The 17,843-nt window shown below is 36.0% G+C and overlaps 1 protein-coding gene across 6 annotated transcripts in view; it reads right to left on the reverse strand.

Annotated features, from left to right (window-relative positions):
• Positions 1 to 17,843, reverse strand: part of ZBTB20 (zinc finger and BTB domain containing 20) — an 848,072-nt gene that overhangs the window by 784,841 nt on the left and 45,388 nt on the right. For 2 of the 6 annotated variants that reach the window (XM_018039991.1, XM_018039934.1), the window contains exon 1: positions 16,012 to 16,207. The exons of the other annotated variants lie outside the window; for them this stretch is intronic. The gene's annotated coding sequence lies outside the window, so the exon portion shown is untranslated. Of the gene's footprint in view, positions 1 to 16,011; positions 16,208 to 17,843 lie in introns of those variants that run through there. 6 annotated transcript variants of the gene reach the window in all.

Below are 17,843 nucleotides of genomic sequence, written 5' to 3' on the forward strand. Positions count from 1 at the left end.
CACCTCATGCAGAGAGTTGACTCACTGGAAAAGACTCTGATGCTGGGAGGGATTGGGGGCAGGAGGAGAAGGGGACGACAGAGGATAAGATGGCTGGATGGCATCACAGACTCGATGGACGTGAGTCTGAGTGAACTCCGTGAGATGGTGATAGACAGGGAGGCCTGGCGTGCTGCGATTCATGGGGTCACAAAGAGTCTGACACGACTGAGCGACTTTATGGAACTGAAGAAAATTTGAATAAATTATGAACATTATGTAATAATAACATATCAATATCTGTTCATTAATTTTAACAAATGGACCATGTTAATGTAAGATGTTACTAATAGAGGAATTCATGTGTGAGAGAGAGTATTATGAGGAATCTTTACCACTGGCTCATTTCTTTTTTTGTAAATCTAAAAACAAGCGAAGAAATAATACCCTGTCATTTATTAGGTGTCCATCATATTTTGGGGGCTTCCCTGGTGGCTCAGATGGTAAAGAATCCACCTGCAATGCAGAAGACCTGGATTCAATCCCTGGGTTGGGAAGATCGCCAGGAGAAGGGCATGGCAACCCACTCCGGTATTCTTGCCTGGAGAATCCCCATGGACAGAGGAGCCTGGTGGGCTACAGTCCACGGGGTCACAAAGAGACTAAGCACAGCACAGCATCACATTTTTCACATTTAGAGATGTGCCATGAACTCAGACCAAATTTATTCAAAGCCATTTTTTTTTCTGGTTCCATGTTCATTTCTTACATAACTCCAATAAAACAGCGGCAAGAGGCTTAACATGATGCACACTGTTCTTACAGTTCAGCTAGTTCTAAATGGCCTTAATAATCAAAACATATTTATTCAACTAGCTTCTAAGCCTGAAATTATAAGAAGAAATATTTTTTTAGATGTTAAAAGACAGTAGCCAAGAAAAAAGAAAAAAAATGAAAAGGAGGGGAAAAGGAAAAGCAGTGTTATTAGAAAGGCATCATGATCAACAGAGAAGCTGGACTGTCCAGTTGTCTTATTAAAACAAGTAACCTAGTTCCTAGGACTAATCTCAACAATGGAAACTACTATATAACTTTAGGCAAGTTGTTTAATATCTATTGGTTTCTATTTCTTACTCTCTAAATCAGGGGTAAATTTCAGACACCAACTGCTTTCTTTATCCCTGCACTGGCTAGGATCTTTTAAAATGTATTCCCTGAGCCAAAACCTCACCCACATGCCATAGTTATTTTCCCTCCTTTTTCCCTGTCTCCTTTGACTCTGCAGAGAAATAAAATTAGCAGTCAAAGTTAAACAAGCCCAGTGGACAAGACAGTCTTTGGTTTAAGGAAATGGATGGAGTAAGTTGTGTTAAAGTGCTCATTTGGCCCCAAAGATTCATTGTTGGGATACTACCTCCCACAACTAGCTCCACTGGAATTTTTCTCAGGAAAATGGAGAACTGTTTTAAGATAGACATGCCCTTTAAGCTGGTCTCAAATCAAAATAAATTTAGGATATTCAAAAACACCCTACAAGATTTTCCCTGCGGAGCCTAAATAAATCACTGACCAAATTTTCCAATTTATGCTCTGCTGCTAAATGGGACTTTCTTTAGAAAAAAGTACATGTTTTAATTTCTATATCTGAAAAAGGAGTATAGGTGAAAGTCTTCATTTTATGTTTTCACCCTTCTCTTTTCATGGTAGCATTCATTTGTGCAACAGAATTTAAAGAATGCTGTTTGGGAAAGACCACCCATAGAGAAAAATGTTGAAATAAAACCTAATTTTCTAATAAACTTGAAAGTCTGCTAAAGACAGCACTATATCCCTTGATTAGTGATTTTGTGAGTCTCTTTTAAAAATATATGTTTTCATATATAATTACAGAGGAATCAATAATATCCTCAAAATATATGCATACCAAATTTATAAATATTTTCATACTTATTTTCATACTTAAAAGATACGTTTCGGAGTTCCAAAATTGTTAACAACCCTATTGCATTTAAAATATTATTAAATCTATAAAAACTCACAAATATAACATTTTTAGTAATTCATATGTATACATAGGCTGTCATTTTATACCATGAGTCATTAAAACAAAATAATAAGGACATCAGGAATGCTCAAGAATCAGTTTTTGAATTTTATAAAGTACTGATGCATTGATTCTATTAATGTTTTTATTTTATTTTAAATGCAAACCAGTTATTTTAAGACCAATAACATGTCTATGGAGGCCATGAACCTGTTGTGTTGATGGCAGGTCCTACAAGACAAGATTGAATTTTTCACTCAAATATTCTGTTCCAACAAAGAGTTTCAACTCTCAAATAAAAATATAAACAAAAGATAGTTCACGTCAACTGACTTCCCTATGGCTTTATGCATAGTTAACATCAAACTTTATAAGACTTTAAAAAAATATTATTAGACTGATTAAGTGCGGCAAAATGGTTTGTTCCCTGAAAAAAAAAAAAAAGAAGAAGAACTTAATTCCCACAAAGTGTAATTAGCACTTAGTGGCTTGTACTTACAAACTGTGGGACAGTCTGATTCTGCAGATTACCTGTAAAATAGAGTTAGAATTGCAGGTACTGGGGGTTAAGAGCACTAGTTGTGATGTCAAAATCAGACTGAACCACAGGTCAACCCTGGTTCTGCCACTTGTGCATACATGCGTGCTAAATAGCTTCAGTTGTGTCAGACTCTTTGCGACCTTATAAATGGTAGCATCCCAGGCTCCTCTCTCTAAGGGATTACTAGATTTGAAAACTTGGGTAAGTCACTTACCCATTCCAAACCTGACTTTCCTTATCTGTAAACTGGTTAAAAAAATACCTCATAGCAAAGAAATGGGGGTTAAAAGTAATCCTGTAGAAAACATTTTTTAGTAGCTCAATAACCAGGCTTCAGCAATACGTGAACCGTGAACTTCCTGATGTTCAAGCTGGTTTTAGAAAAGGCAGAGGAACCAGAGATCAAATTGCCAACATCCGCTGGATCATGGAAAAAGCAAGAGAGTTCCAGAAAAACATCTATTTCTGCTTTATTGACTATGCCAAAGCCTTTGACTGTGTGGATCACAATAAACTGTGGAAAATTCTGAAAGAGATGGGAATACCAGACCACCTGACCTGCCTCTTGAGAAATCTGTATGCAGGTCAGGAAGCAACAGTTAGAACTGGACATGGAACAACAGACTGGTTCCAAATAGGAAAAGGAGTATGTCAAGCCTGTATACTGTCACCCTGCTAATTTAACTTATATGCAGAGTACATCATGAGAAACATTGGGCTGGAAGAAACACAAGCTGGAATCAAGATTTCTGGGAGAAGTATCAATAACCTCAGATATGAAGATGACACCACCCTTATGGCAGAAAGTGAAGAGGAACTAAAAAGCCTCTTGATGAAAGTGAAAGAGGAGAGTGAAAAAGTTGGCTTAAAGCTCACCATTCAGAAAACGAAGATCATGGCATCTGGTCCCATCACTGCATGGGAAATAGATGGGGAAACAGCGGAAACAGTGTCAGACTTTATTTTTTGGGCTCCAAAATCACTGCAGATGGTGACTGCAGCCATGAAATTAAAAGACGCTTACTCCTTGGAAGAAAAGTTATGACCAACCTAGACAGCATATTCAAAAGCAGAGATATTACTTTGCCAACAAAGTTCCGTCTAGTCAAGGCTATAGTTTTTCCTGTGGTCATATATGGATGTGAGAGTTGGACTGTGAAGAAGGCTGAGCACCGAAGAATTGATGCGTTTGAACGGTGGTATTGGAGAAGACTCTTGAGAGTCCCTTGGACTGCAAGGAGATCCAACCAGTCCATTCTGAAGGAGATCAGCCCTGGGATTTCTTTGGAAGGAATGATGCTGAAGATGAAGCTCCAGTACTTTGGACACCTCATGCGAAGAGTTGACTCATTGGAAAAGACTGTGATGCTGGGAGGGATTGGGGGCAGGAGGAGAAGGGGACGACCGAGGATGAGATGGCTGGATGGCATCACGGACTCGATGGACGTGAGTCTGAGTGAACTCCGGGAGTTGGTGATGGACAGGGAGGCCTGGCATGCTGCGATTCATGGGGTCGCAAAGAGTCGGACACGACTGAGCGACTGAACAGAACTGAACAATTATTATTTATAGTTAAGCTCCTTAACCATTCAGAAAACTTGAATTCTACCTACAGTTAAAAATTATTTCTCAATGGAAGAATAAGAAAAAAATTCAATTACTTTTCCATGATATAAACAATACTTACACTGTATCAGGAAAGCCCTCTGTGGCCCTTAAAGCTAAACATCATAACTTAACATAATAGAAGCCTGCTGCTACTGCTGCTAAGTCGCTTCAGTCATGTCCGACTCTGTGAGACCCCACAGATGGCAGCCCACCAGGCTCCGTCGTCCCTGGGATTCTCCGGGTAGAACACTGGAGTGGGTTGCCATTTCCTTCTCCAATGCATGAAAGTGAAAAGTGAAAGGGAAGTCGCTTAGTCATGTCCGACTAGTAGCGACCCCATGGTCTGCAGCCCACCAGGCTCCTCCATTCATGGGATTTTTCCAGGCAAGAGTCCTGGAGTGGGGTGCCATTGCCTTCTCTGAATAGAAGCCTAGTAAAGATTTATTAGATTAGAGACAAAATACTACAATACTGTATAAAGAATACAGATGTTCTGAATCCTGGCACTGACACTTAATAGGTATGTGAACTTGGCAATTTATGAGCTTCAGGGTTGTTGCCTCTAACACAAAGCAAAGAACAAAGTATACAACAGAGTTGTGAAGATTAAGCAATTTATGTGAAAAGTGCTCAGGAACTTCTGTTTTCCTTAATTTTGGTGTCATAGGGCAAGAGTGGTAATTGCTGTTTTTCAAGACTAAACTTCTCTTACACAACAGTACCAACTTACCCTTCTATTTAAATTGAAATTATGTTTAGTGAAGGAATAATGTGAACGATGAGAATGAATTCAGGTGCAACAGTAAATATATTTTAACAATATACTCTAAACACAAGAGTGAATCTCAAAACTTCCAATATTATTAGAATCTACGATGCAGTTTTTGTAAAATACAGATGCCTGAATATCAGTCTAAAGATTCTGATATAAGATATCTGGGAGTAGAACCTAGAAATCTGTGCATTTAACATCCCCTAGCTGATGATGATGTATGATAGCAAAAAGTAAAATGTTTTCTAACATGTGTGGACCAGCTGAAACCCGTAACGGAATCCTAGGAGGGAGAGAGTTCAGAAACCTTAACTGTAACAAACATCCACAGTAATTCTTAAGCACACTAAATTTTAAGAACTACTGGACTAGAGTCCAATAATACAAGACCGAAAAGGTCGATAAAATTTTTCCCTCATATTTGGTTATTTAAAATTTTTACTTTTTAAGAAACATCACTCTTAAAATGAATTTACCAAAAGACATATTGTACAGCAGGGCTTCCTTGGTGGCTCAGGGGTAAAGAATCCTCCTGCCAGAATGGATACCTGTATATGTATGGCTGAGTCCTTTCACTGTTCACTTTAAACTGCTGCTGCTGCTGCTAAGTCGCTTCAGTCGTGTCCGACTCTGTGCGACCCCACAGACAGCAGCCCACCAGGCTCCCCCGTCCCTGGGATTCTCCAGGCAAGAACACTGGAGTGGGTTGCCATTTCCTTCTCCAATGCATGAAAGTGAAAAGCGAAAGGGAAGTCACTTAGTCATGTCTGACTAGTAGTGACCCCATGGACTGCAGCCTATCAGGCTCCTCTGTCCATGTGATTTTCCAGGCAAGAGTACTGGAGTGGGGTGCCATTGCCTTCTCCGTCACTTGAAACTACCACATTATTAATCAGCTATACCCCAATATAAAATGGCTTTGGTGTTAAAAAAGAAAAAAAAAATCCTCCTGCCAGTTGCCAATGCAGGAAAACATGGGTTTGATCCCTGGGTTGGAAAGATACCCTGGAGAAGGAAATGGCAACATACTCCAGTACTCTTGCCTGGGAAATCCTATGGATAGAGCAGCCTCATGGGCTACAGTCCATGTGGTTACAAAACAGTCCAACACACTAAACAACAACAATATTGTACAGAGCAGAGAAATATAATTATTGTTTTGTAATAACATTAAATGGAGTATAATCTATGAAAATACTGAATCACTATGTTTTATACCTGAAACTAAACTAGTATCTAAAATCAGCTATCCTTCAATAAAAAAATGAACTTATAAATGATGCATAAAACATTTATCTAAACATCTATCTTTAAAAAACACTAATTTTATGCTCATCAACATTGTCATTATTGCTGTTGTCATTATTATTACAGGTTTTTAAATAAAAACTTAGAAAATTGGCTAAACATATCTAGTCATCGCCAGAGAGCCCATACCAATGAGAAGCACTCCAACTAAGAAATGCCTGGAATTCCAGTGTTTTGTAAATTTGTGTGTTTTGCTTTGATTTAGGTCTATAATTATCCATTCTTTCTTTAAATTGTTCTTAAATTGGTATAAAAATGTTCTTAAATTGGTATAATGCTTTACTATTTATAAAGAAATTCCATATACATTGTCATTTAATCTTCACAATTACCCTGTGGGGTAGATAAGAAGGGTAACATTTATTATCACCTTTCTGCAAATAAGAAAACCAAGCTTAACAAGCCTAAGCAACTCGCCAAAGTCATAGTTTTTTGTTTCAGGTAATACAAAGACTAAAAACTCCATATATAAATTTCATGGAAAAAATCTGAAACTTTAAAACTACACACTCATTTAATATAACACTCAAGGGTTATATAAAAATTTTGAACATCACACAAGTTTAAATTGCAAGTAGTCCATAGTTATATACCAAATCATAGGTTCATCTTGGTATTTATTATAATTTATTTTACATATAAAGTTTAGAAAAAAGCCTAATTAGCCAAAATCAATTAGCCAACCCCCTTACCCCCAAATTCTTCCTTGATTCTTGCTCTTTCTCATCCCACATACAATATGTCCTAAATGTTGTACCTTCTAATTCTCTTTCTTTTTTTTTTTTTCCTAATTGTCTCTTTCATGTGTCCCTTCCCACCTTGTGTTTCAGTTACAGCCCTAGTCTCATTTCTTTTGACTTGGACTAGCTTTCATTAGTTTTCTAGTCTCCTCACCTCTGCCTGATACCTTCTAGTACTATTCCTTAGCCATCAAAATAGTCTCTATAAAATGAAAACCTGATCATGACACTTTTCTTTTCACACAGCTGTTGCAATAAAATCTAGCAAAAATATCGACAAAAAACTTAAGTATCTTAAAATCAACTAGTCTAGCCTGCCCATTTAATGAATGGGAAACAAATCTAGAAAAGTTAGGTATCTTACCTAAAGTAATACAGCAAATTTACTGGAAAGATAGAACTAGAGATTAACTATCTTTACCCCAAAGTCAACTACAGTATACATTCATGGAAAGGCAATACATTGTTTTCAAAATCAAAAACAATCATTTTTAATAAGAGAGAAAGTATTGATAAATTTATAAAGAGATGTTTGGAGAGTGGGTGGTATCGGATGACATTTTTCCAAAGAGAAAAATCTCTAGAATTACTTAAAATTTAAAAAACAAAAAATAAAAATAAAACAAATAAGTTATAAACAAGCTAGACATAATCATTTATTCAGATCTCAAACATTTGAGTGTTTCTGGGCTGAATTCCATAGAAAGTTCTAGAGGCAGAAGTATGAATAAGACCCAAACACTATCCTGGAGGAAATCATGGTTCAGTTGAAAGATATGCTTACAAACAATGGCAGTACAATGTAAAAAGTGATGTTACCAAGGTATGCCTATAAAAGTTGCTGTGACAATGTGCTGGATCAAGAATCACCTCACAGTCTAAAACAACAGGGCCGAGGCCTTACAAGTGTTAAGAATTAGGTGAGTATCTCTGACAATGCCTGCCTTCTTCATCCCCAATTCTAAACATTCCTGTTTGTGCCTGGAATTTTAAAGTATTTTTAATATACAATGGAATGAGAGAATGGGCAAAGTGAACACATCCTAACTTCTCTCTGCATGTAAGAATTGCCAAATACACTAAAACATAGATTTTCATGCGGCTACTGCAAAATTAGAGGTTGAAACCATTTGCCCAATTTTTTCAAATTCCTGTTCTTTCCTTTTCACTGTGTCATGCATCACTTACTCTCACAGCAATAGGGACACAAGGTGGCACTGTCGTGCTGACATTCATTTCAGGACCCTTTCAAAATGGACAAATTGGAAAAAGGTAGGAGGCCCTATTGCGACAACTAAAACCTGAGTCCTCATCTGGCCTTCTCCTAGGTCCACCAACATTAACAGCGGTCAAAGAAGGAGCAAATCATTTCGCATTTCATGACTACCACATCATGCCTGTATATAAGAGAATATATTCTCTGATGGTTTCTGCCAAATGTTATGGGTATGTTCACAGATTCGTTCAGATGCATGTAGTGCAGCTTTGCTAATAGAAAGTTCGAAGTGAGCTGTTTACCACCGGTAAGGCCATGGACATGGACCACCTCTCCACCTAGTGGCCACTGAAGAGGAATGGAGCCATAGTAACCATACTGTGCTTCATTCAGTTAAAAGTAGCTTTTTTATCCAACCATGCATAGGCAATCATGTCACTTTGTCTGAAAAACGACAACTTTTTGTATACTGCATTCACTGAATTATTAATTAGCCCTAATAATATATTGTGATATCTACTTAAGCTGAGGACAACAACAGCCAAAAAATTAAAGTGTGTGTGTGGTCTCTTAGATCACCTAAATTGCCTTTATTCTTCCATTATTGCCAACCTAAACTTCTCTCCATACATTTGTGATTTATAGGTAGAAAATGCAAGCAGAATCACATATATATATATAATTTATAATAAATGCACACAGTTTTTAAGATAAAAGAAAACCTAATAAGGAAATTTATCCTTCATTTTACAGGCAAAGAAACTGAGGAACAGAGAGATTATGATTTATTCAAAGTCATATAATCAGTTAGGACTAGAAACCAGGTCTGCAATTCAACCACTTTAAATCCTTTTTGACATTAGTTGATGCCTCGGTTCTCTAAGACACTGTCTTTTGTTTGTTTGGTTGGTTGGTTTGGTTTGGTTTGTTTACCACACCATAGGGTTTCTCTCAACATACTAGGAAAAAAATTAGTTCCTAAAACTTTCACTCATGTATTTTCATGCTAAGCTGATAGTATTTTAAAGAAATCCTAGCACATCTTTATATTTATGGGTATACTCTGAGCCCATCAAAAGAGCATGCTTTTTTTTAAACTAAGGAATTATTCACATTTATTTAACATTTAAAAACTGAAGAACCAAGTGGACAGGGAATAGAATGTGCTGCTCAAAACCACTATACAAAAATGGTTTCAGAAAGCTACTCTAAAAAGAAATTAAATCCATTCAGACTGACATGAAGTTTAGAGTTGTTTTTGTTTCGTTTCATATAAAAAGCATTTAACTTTATTTCAAGAGAAGAAACACACACACACGCATGCACAGAAACTTATTCAATCACTTTACCCATTTTAATTAAACTCATGATGCTCTTCTGTGGCATGCCTTGGGAATGCTTTGTTGGGAAGCTTCTTACAACAACAACAAAAAAAACGAAATCAGTTTACCAACTAGGAAAGTGTGCTCATAATCCCCAACCTAAGGCTTAAAAGGAAAATGGTATGAAGAAAATCTGGCAGTGAATGTATTAGAAATGTGATTCCTTACGACTTTCTCTCCTATGATCTTGTGTTGGTGGTACCATTGGACTCTTTCTTGGAGGAGAAGGAGAATTTAGGTAAATCTGTTTTTTAAAACAGGCATAGGGAGAAGAAAATGCTGTGTCCAACAGGTCAGGTGGCTTTCATAGAGTGTTGGGGAGAAAGTCTTTTTCTTTCATTGCACTTATACATTTAGAAGCTTCAAAAGGCCCCTTTCCCTTCACCCTCAGCTTTACTTATACATATTCTTATCTTCATTTGCTTCTTAATCATCTCTATTCTTCTCTCCTCTAGAGATGAGGTGAAGGGATAAAGCTTTTTGTTGATTTGAACAACTAGAAAAAGTAAGAATGATTTCAGCTCTTTTTGCCCAATATAAAGCGGGGGTGACAAGTGAAAACAACCCAGAAGATGCAGATGTTAGTAAATATGTGCAGACCCAAAGTACGTTTATTGGGTCAAAAAGAATTTGTGTGTCCAGTATTCAAAAACAGTAAAAAAACAACAAACCAACCGTATAAAGCCATCCCTGAGATTATCTATATTTGCCGGAAAGTGAAAGTGAAGTTGTTCAGTTGTGTCTGACTCTTTGTGACCCCATGAACTGTAGCCCACCAGGCTCCTCTTTCCATGGGATTCTCCAGGCAAGAATATTGGAGTGGGTTGCCATTTCCTTCTCCAGGGGATCTTCCTGACCCAGGGACTGAACCCAGGTCTCCCACATTGCAGGCAGACGCTTTAACTTCTGAGCCACCAGGGAAGCCCCTGTATTTGTTTGCCTAGTTCCTATTTAAACAATAAAAGAGAGGCCCATATTCTCATTATTTAAATGTCTTGGTGTCTAAATAAGGGGATTTTGTTTATATTAATAATCATACAGTGTTCATATACATGCATACTATCTTCCAGAAAAATTACATCACCTAGGAGATTCATAGTTTTCTGCGAGTAATTGTTTTTGTTTTTTTCTTTTTACATAAGTTTTTTTTTTACTTAGTTTTAATTTGGTACCTAAGCAAACTGACAACATTCCTTTAACTTTTTCCCACTTGCATTTCATTTATGGAAAGAAGCTCATACTATAAAAGAAATTTGTCAACAACAAATCATAATTTGATTACAATAGCAATTCAGAGAACATCTCTGAAAGAAAAGGAAAAAACAGCAAATATTCAGGTTCATTTAATAAAAAATTATAGCCTTCTAAACACTAGAGAGAACTAAAATTTAAATAATTTAAATTCAAATGTGGTTTTTTAAAAAAGTTTAGATGGAAAATTTCTAAAGAATGAAATAACACTATTATATATTAAGATGAATAATTATTACCATTTTTATTTTCAATGTATTGGACATCTTTTTAATCTCCAAATCCCCAAACTCTATTAAACAATTTTACATTTTTTTGAATGCAAATTCTTACATTAGTTATTTATTATGTAAAGCTTTCAAATAAATTCTTAACATTTTTAAATGCATAATATGTAACAGGTATGTTGAACTCATCATATCTCATGACAGAATTACACAGTGGCAAAATTACTTGTAGTATCAAGAAAATAAACACAAAGTACAATAATTACCACCCTTCCCATCAAAGTTTCAAAGGTAACACTTCATATTCAGAAATTAGTAATAATACCTTTAGTTTCTATCTGGTAAGTAGATGGATCAATGAATTTAGCCCTTGCTCCTTTCTCAGCATACTCACTTGGAAGTCAGTAGCTAACTTTCCCTAAGTTAAAGCAATTATATAAGGGGTACACTGATTAACTGAACTACAATACCCTAAACTGAAGGTTCAACTGAGTGTCAAAAGATTCCAGAGAGGCAAGTTCCATGTCCTCAAGCTGATTATTTTCAAGCAAACTATAGAATCACAAAAAAAGCTTGATCCTAGAGAAGAGGTTATGAAGCCAAAGTCAAGCATAATTTTTCCACAGTTTAGTGTGGAAATAGCACGCCACTTATTCATTATTACAGTTGAACAGCTAGAGTGGCAGAAAAGCCCTTTTTTCTTATAGGCCCTTGAATGTTGTTTCTAACATCTGCTGTAGTGGTTACACATACATGATAGTAATAATAGATGGCATTATTTCTTCCCACAGCCTATATTGAAATTAGAAGTAATAGAGCTCAAAGAATCTATTTTGCTACATTAAACATAACTGACATCAATGTTATTTGATAATTAAATATATAATATCTATGTTACAGGAAAATACATGAATTTAGACTTTCTCTAGGAATTCTAGGATACAGATATTGCCCTTGGGTTTTTGGTAAAGAATTGAAAGGATTTTGCTAGTTATTTCCCATTGGTTATAATCCCTGAGGATTCTACAAAATGCTAGAAATTACATAAGCAATGGAAATGCATGAAAGACTGGTTTACAAGAAAACTGCAAAATTCACCAAGTTTTTGCCAAATAAACAAGGAATTGCATATATAATCTGAAAGTCTGGAGCAAAAAATCAAATGGCCAATGCTGACTCTAGAAACATTATAAATAATACCCAGTGTTGCAGAAGCTAACCAAAATGGCTTATACAACATGAAAAAAAAATCATACAAAAGGGTTGATTTCTAATTGAATAATAACTCTTAGATGTACAAACTTGCACAATTGCTAGTGTTTATTGCCCTTGATGTGGGGTGAACTATTACTATGTAAGCAGTATATGATTTCTATATGCTTGTGATAGTTACATGGCCATATAAATGAAAATATTTAAGTTTTCTTTTCAGTGCTACACAACTTTTCATGCTAATTACATTCTCACTGGCTAAGGACCTTAAGGTGAAGTACTAGCTTATTCCTTTGTAGAAGTTTAATAAAGTACATTTTCCACTGAAAAATGTAGTTTGCTAAAATGTTTCTAAAGTGGCCTCCAAGACAAGTCAGCTCTAATATCTATTATCAAGTTTTAGACTTAAAAGAGGCCACCCTTGGGACTGAAGAAGGCTGGAACTAGTGGCATTCAAAGAATGTCAACATCAGTGCTTCCTTTGCCAGAAAGGATCACTAGTTAGCAGTATCAGCCAGATGCTGCCTCTACACACCTTGCCAGACCCTGGGGCAATGCATTTGCTCAGGGTCTGAACTTGGCTCCTCTGTGGCAGCAGGACTAGCCGCTACTCAAGCTTGGGTAAGTTCATGAACACAGCCACTGATAATTTCTATATTTATAGAAAGCCAGAACATGTGTAGATAATCACACAATTGGATATTTATGAAGTGCCAGATTTTATGAATACGGGAATTTGTTAATTAGCACAAGGACTAATCATTAAAATTCAAAAATAGATAAATAAACAGGAATACCATTTATTTGTTCACATTTCAGGGAAAAATATGCAGCTGCTATTTCTTTGATGAATGTAGGCTTCTGGAGAAAAAAATGTGAGGAAGAAAAGTATCCAAAAGTCTTGAAATCTTAATGAGTACAATCCAAGAAATCACTATATAGTCTTTATATTAAAAATGACCATAGTGATTCTCCCCTTAAGTTAGAAAAAAGTTTAAACTAACATGTGCTTAGCATTTGAATTACGTTGCCTTGCATTCCACTATTTTGGTCCTTTTCAAGGAGTCAAAACTGATTTTCATCAGATAGGAGTTAAAAAGCACATAACACGTCACTCAATACCAAATTGTTTTAGCTACAGGGCATGGCAAAGCATGAAATAACTGCTTTAGAACACTTCCTCATGTGGGTGTGTTAGATAACTGTCTGCTCCAACATTAAAACGAAACATACTGTGACCTGACCAAGACTTCGGGCTTTCAACAGGCAGATTTCATGTGCTGATAGGAAAAGCCCACCATAACCAGTAAGGCTGGTTAATAAATTCTTCTGGCACTCTATAGCCCTCCTGTGATGCAAGCCTTTCAGCTTTCCAAATCCCTATATAGCAGAATACACTGGTTTTAAGTTTACTTATGCACATTTTATAATGTCCTGCCGTATTTAGATTGTGACAGTCCCTCCAAGAAAAGGCTGTGATTATTTTTCATGCTAAAAATATTTTAGATCTACTGAAGGCTCAGAATTATAATGCAAAAGAAAATATATATACATTCTAAAACTCAAACCAACCATAAAAATGACTAAATGTTTACTGTTACTCTTTCTAGAAGGTTAAAGGAAATTTTCATCTTCTCTTTAAAACCTATTTTTTTTTGTTTGCTTCTAATTAACCTAAATATGCTTAACACAAAATTTTAAGATGTCATATCCTCAAAGAATCTGTTTCGTTTATCCACACACGTATGAGAACATAAATATATACGCATGTGCACACAGGTATCTGTTCATATATATGTGTACAGAAAAAGAGAATTATTAGTCAAGAGATAGAGTAAAGATTTATTTTTAAAAGATTTGAATTTTAGGCAGTTCTCATAATATTAATATAGAAAATGACAGGTGCATCAGACATGCACACTTTGACACTAAAATTTTTAAACAAATGTTTAGGTCAAAAGTCTCAAATGGAAAAAAAAAAAATCACATTTGAAACACAATATATTGCATACCATATGAACATACACTTTCAGTAGGTTCCCGCAAAGTTCCCCTTTAGACCTTCAGGGTTAAAAAAATCCCTGACAGGACTTGACTGAGTGTCTTTAGCATCTGTACTACTCTTGGTCAAAGCTGGCCTTCCAGCTTAAAAGACACTTTTTGTAATACAAGCAAATTTAAAGTCTCTGAACAAATTTTTTAAAAGAAAGGGGAGAAAACCTTCTAGTACCAAAAGTTCACCATCTTCTTGGAATAATGGATTTTTAATAAACATTTTACTAGGTTTGAACATCGAGAATGTGTTTGGGAATCTGCTCCAGCATCCCAGGTGGGTTAAGAATATTGCTTTATGGACTTCTTTGTGTAGTCAGAGAGGCCCAATGGAATTTAAAAAAAAAAAGAGTGTCACTTCTATTAAATAAATAATTTATTATGAAAAAGGTGATTATTATTATCAAAGATCTCTATAGATTAGCATCCATTTTCTATCACTGCTATGTGTATGCTGAAAATATTTGTGTATCTTACCACCTGACTTAATTTTTGTCAAAGGAGTAACAGTTTTACTTTCAGACAAACCCAAATAAAATTCCACTAAGGAGACCATTTCAAATGGACCTATTTAACTACTTCTTCGAATCAAAGAACACTGTTCTGGGAAAACTCTTCAACAATGTCAGCTAGTTGTGAAGGCAACTTTTCCCACCATAAAAAAGAAAAATAAATAATAAAGGAAAAAGAAAGCACCTCAAAACTATGCTTGAACTAACAAATATATTATTTATAGTTCCCGAAATGTTAAATGAATACTTACAGTTGTTGCACAAGATGGCCTGATACACTTCATAGCTTCCACTTTGTGAAAAGATGGCCAGCCCCCGACTCCTCCCTCCCCAAGCATAATAAACAGTAACATACTAAAAGGAAACTGTCCCAAGATAAAAACTTGTTAAGAAAGTTTGCATTCTTACTAACCACAGTGATAGCCCTATAAATGTAAAAGTTCATCTGCAAAATAAAAGTTACAAAACAGAATAACTTATTCCTTTCAAAATACATCCCCAGATGTAATATAGAGGAGTATGTAATAATAAAAATAATTACTAGATTTTTACCCACCCTTAGTGACAACCTTTCACCTTATGGCCAATGCCATCTAATAAATATACTGGCAAAAGGTATTTAAACTGCTTCAAGGATTTAAACTGTAAATATGGACTTTAAACTTCAATGTAAAACAAAGAACAAGAGTCTCACTTTAGTAATACCCACGCTGTCACTGCAGCTAAAACTCATTGGCACATAACTAACAAAACCCAGTTTGCAATAAATAAGGACACCATGATATATAGACAGACAGATGGAATTGCATTAACAGACCAGAAAAGCAAAGAGACTGACAAACATACGGAGGGGTCTGTTTTAAAAGAGTGAAAGATACTGATTTATTTGGAACTTTAGTGACAAAAATAGGTTTGTTTGTAATTATTTTTAAAGTAATTAAACTAAATCACAAGGGCACACCCTTAAATAAGTAGGAAGAAAATTAGTAGAGGATAGGCCTCCTAGAGATATTCCAAATTTTAAGCTAGCAATAGCTCTGTCAAACTTAAATCTGGAAATTAAAATTCAAGGGAGAAAGAATAAAAGCATGGGGGCTAAAGGAGATGATAGGTAGAGGGGGGAATGAGGGAGCAGGATTTCTTTTTTTTGAAAGTTGTCTGCCCTACCTTCTTCCCCAGCGCTGAGTTTCTCTTCTCATAATCGGTGTCTCCCTGGAAGTACAGTGTGAGTGGTAATGACTGCCTGCCTCCCTAATGAGTCCATTTTCCTGCTCTTGATGTTGTGTATATACACACACTGCAACCTACCTTACAAACCACAGAGACGGGAAGAGAGAGAGAGAGCAAGAGAGAGGGAGGGAGGGGGGGCAGAGAGGGAGAGAGAGACAGAGACAGAGCAAGCGAGTGAGAGAGAGAGAAGAGGGGAGAGAGAGAGAAAGAAAAACAGAAAGAAACAGAGAGAGAAAGGCACAGACAAAGCCCTCCTACCAGACAGCAGACAGCCTTCCTTCCCCTATCCAGCAAAATGCAACTCGTCTAATGCAGCAACAGGTTCAGTATTGCCAGACTAACAGAGTGAAAAAGGTATATTCTCTATAGCATTACTGCTGCAAATAAACAGTTTAAGAGCAGCTGGCTCCACCTTCTTTATTTATGCTCCATTATGAGGAATGCATTGTTTCAGTTCTGGCATACAGTACATGTAATTATCATAAATACATTTTTTGCATATTAGCAGGAAATAGTGAAATAGATAGCCTATTTGTGCAATCTTATAAATTTATTTTTTTTAATGTGGAAAGAGTGTCAACAAATCTGCTCTGACAAAAGCCTAGTAATGATTTTAAAGTCAAAGCAGTCTTAAAGGAGGCTCTGAAAGAAACAGACTCCATACAATAGGAAAACTGATCTCAGACAAAACTGGTAACTGCAAAGAAGAAATCATTCCTCAGTAAATAAATCAAGACCATAAGCAAAATCACAGACAGAAAAAGAATTCAGTTGAATTAAGTAACTAATAGATTGGTACTCTAGAAGAAGGCAGATCGGTTTCTTATTTGAAGCATCTATCTGTACAAACATCACAGTCCCATGTACTTTGTGTGAACAGGTGCAATGCATATAGTACATAGTGTTACAACAACAGAAATAAATCCCACAAGAAGCTTCCATCACTAGCAGGACAAGATTACATAGAATATGGATCTGAAACCACAGCAGAAACCCCTTGTTCTTTTATTAGGAGGAAAAAATAAAAATAATCAATGCTTCTAAATAAAGCTTCCTTAAAAGAAAAAAAATGTTTGTCTTTGTCTGATGTCTCTAATCATTTTTTTTTTCACTACATGTTGCTTGAACTAAAATAATGCTGATACTGCACTCCTTACCCCATCACGTGTTTCCCCACCCCTTCCCCCACTCCCAGGTGCCTTTTCTCCCATAAGTGATACATTTGCAGCCATGGAATTACAAAGATCAGAAAACAGAACTAGTTTCAGGCCCTTCTCCTTGTCTCCCAGTTTTTTAAACTAGACTCTGCCTGTGTACCTAGATAGCCACCTTTCCTAAAATATTTCTGTACAGTTTGGCTGTGTGTCACTTAGAGAGAACTTAGGAACAGTACAACAGAGGCTAAATATTCTAAAGAAAATTTATATAAAAATGAAAAATATAACTGATTCTGACCTATTCAAACTCTGCATTTAGGCACCAATAATTAAGTATATTAACTGTAAAATCATCCTTTTTATTTGGTTTATCTCTCAAAGCAGGATGTGTTCCTTTGCATAAACAAAACTACTTCACTGTATAAGCATCAATTCCTTTGTTTAAAAGTACCTTTTCAAACCCAAGGAGAATAAGAAGACAGTATTTGATTCCTACCAACAGAAACCAAAAGGAATGTAAAGGACCATGAAGTCTATTCACCTTTTCTAAAGAACAACCAGTTAGTTGAATTTAAAAAGAAAAACAAATATTTTGGCTTAGTGAAAAATGCA

Source organism: Capra hircus, chromosome 1, assembly GCF_001704415.2.
Source record: "Capra hircus breed San Clemente chromosome 1, ASM170441v1, whole genome shotgun sequence".
NCBI lineage: Eukaryota > Metazoa > Chordata > Mammalia > Artiodactyla > Bovidae > Capra > Capra hircus.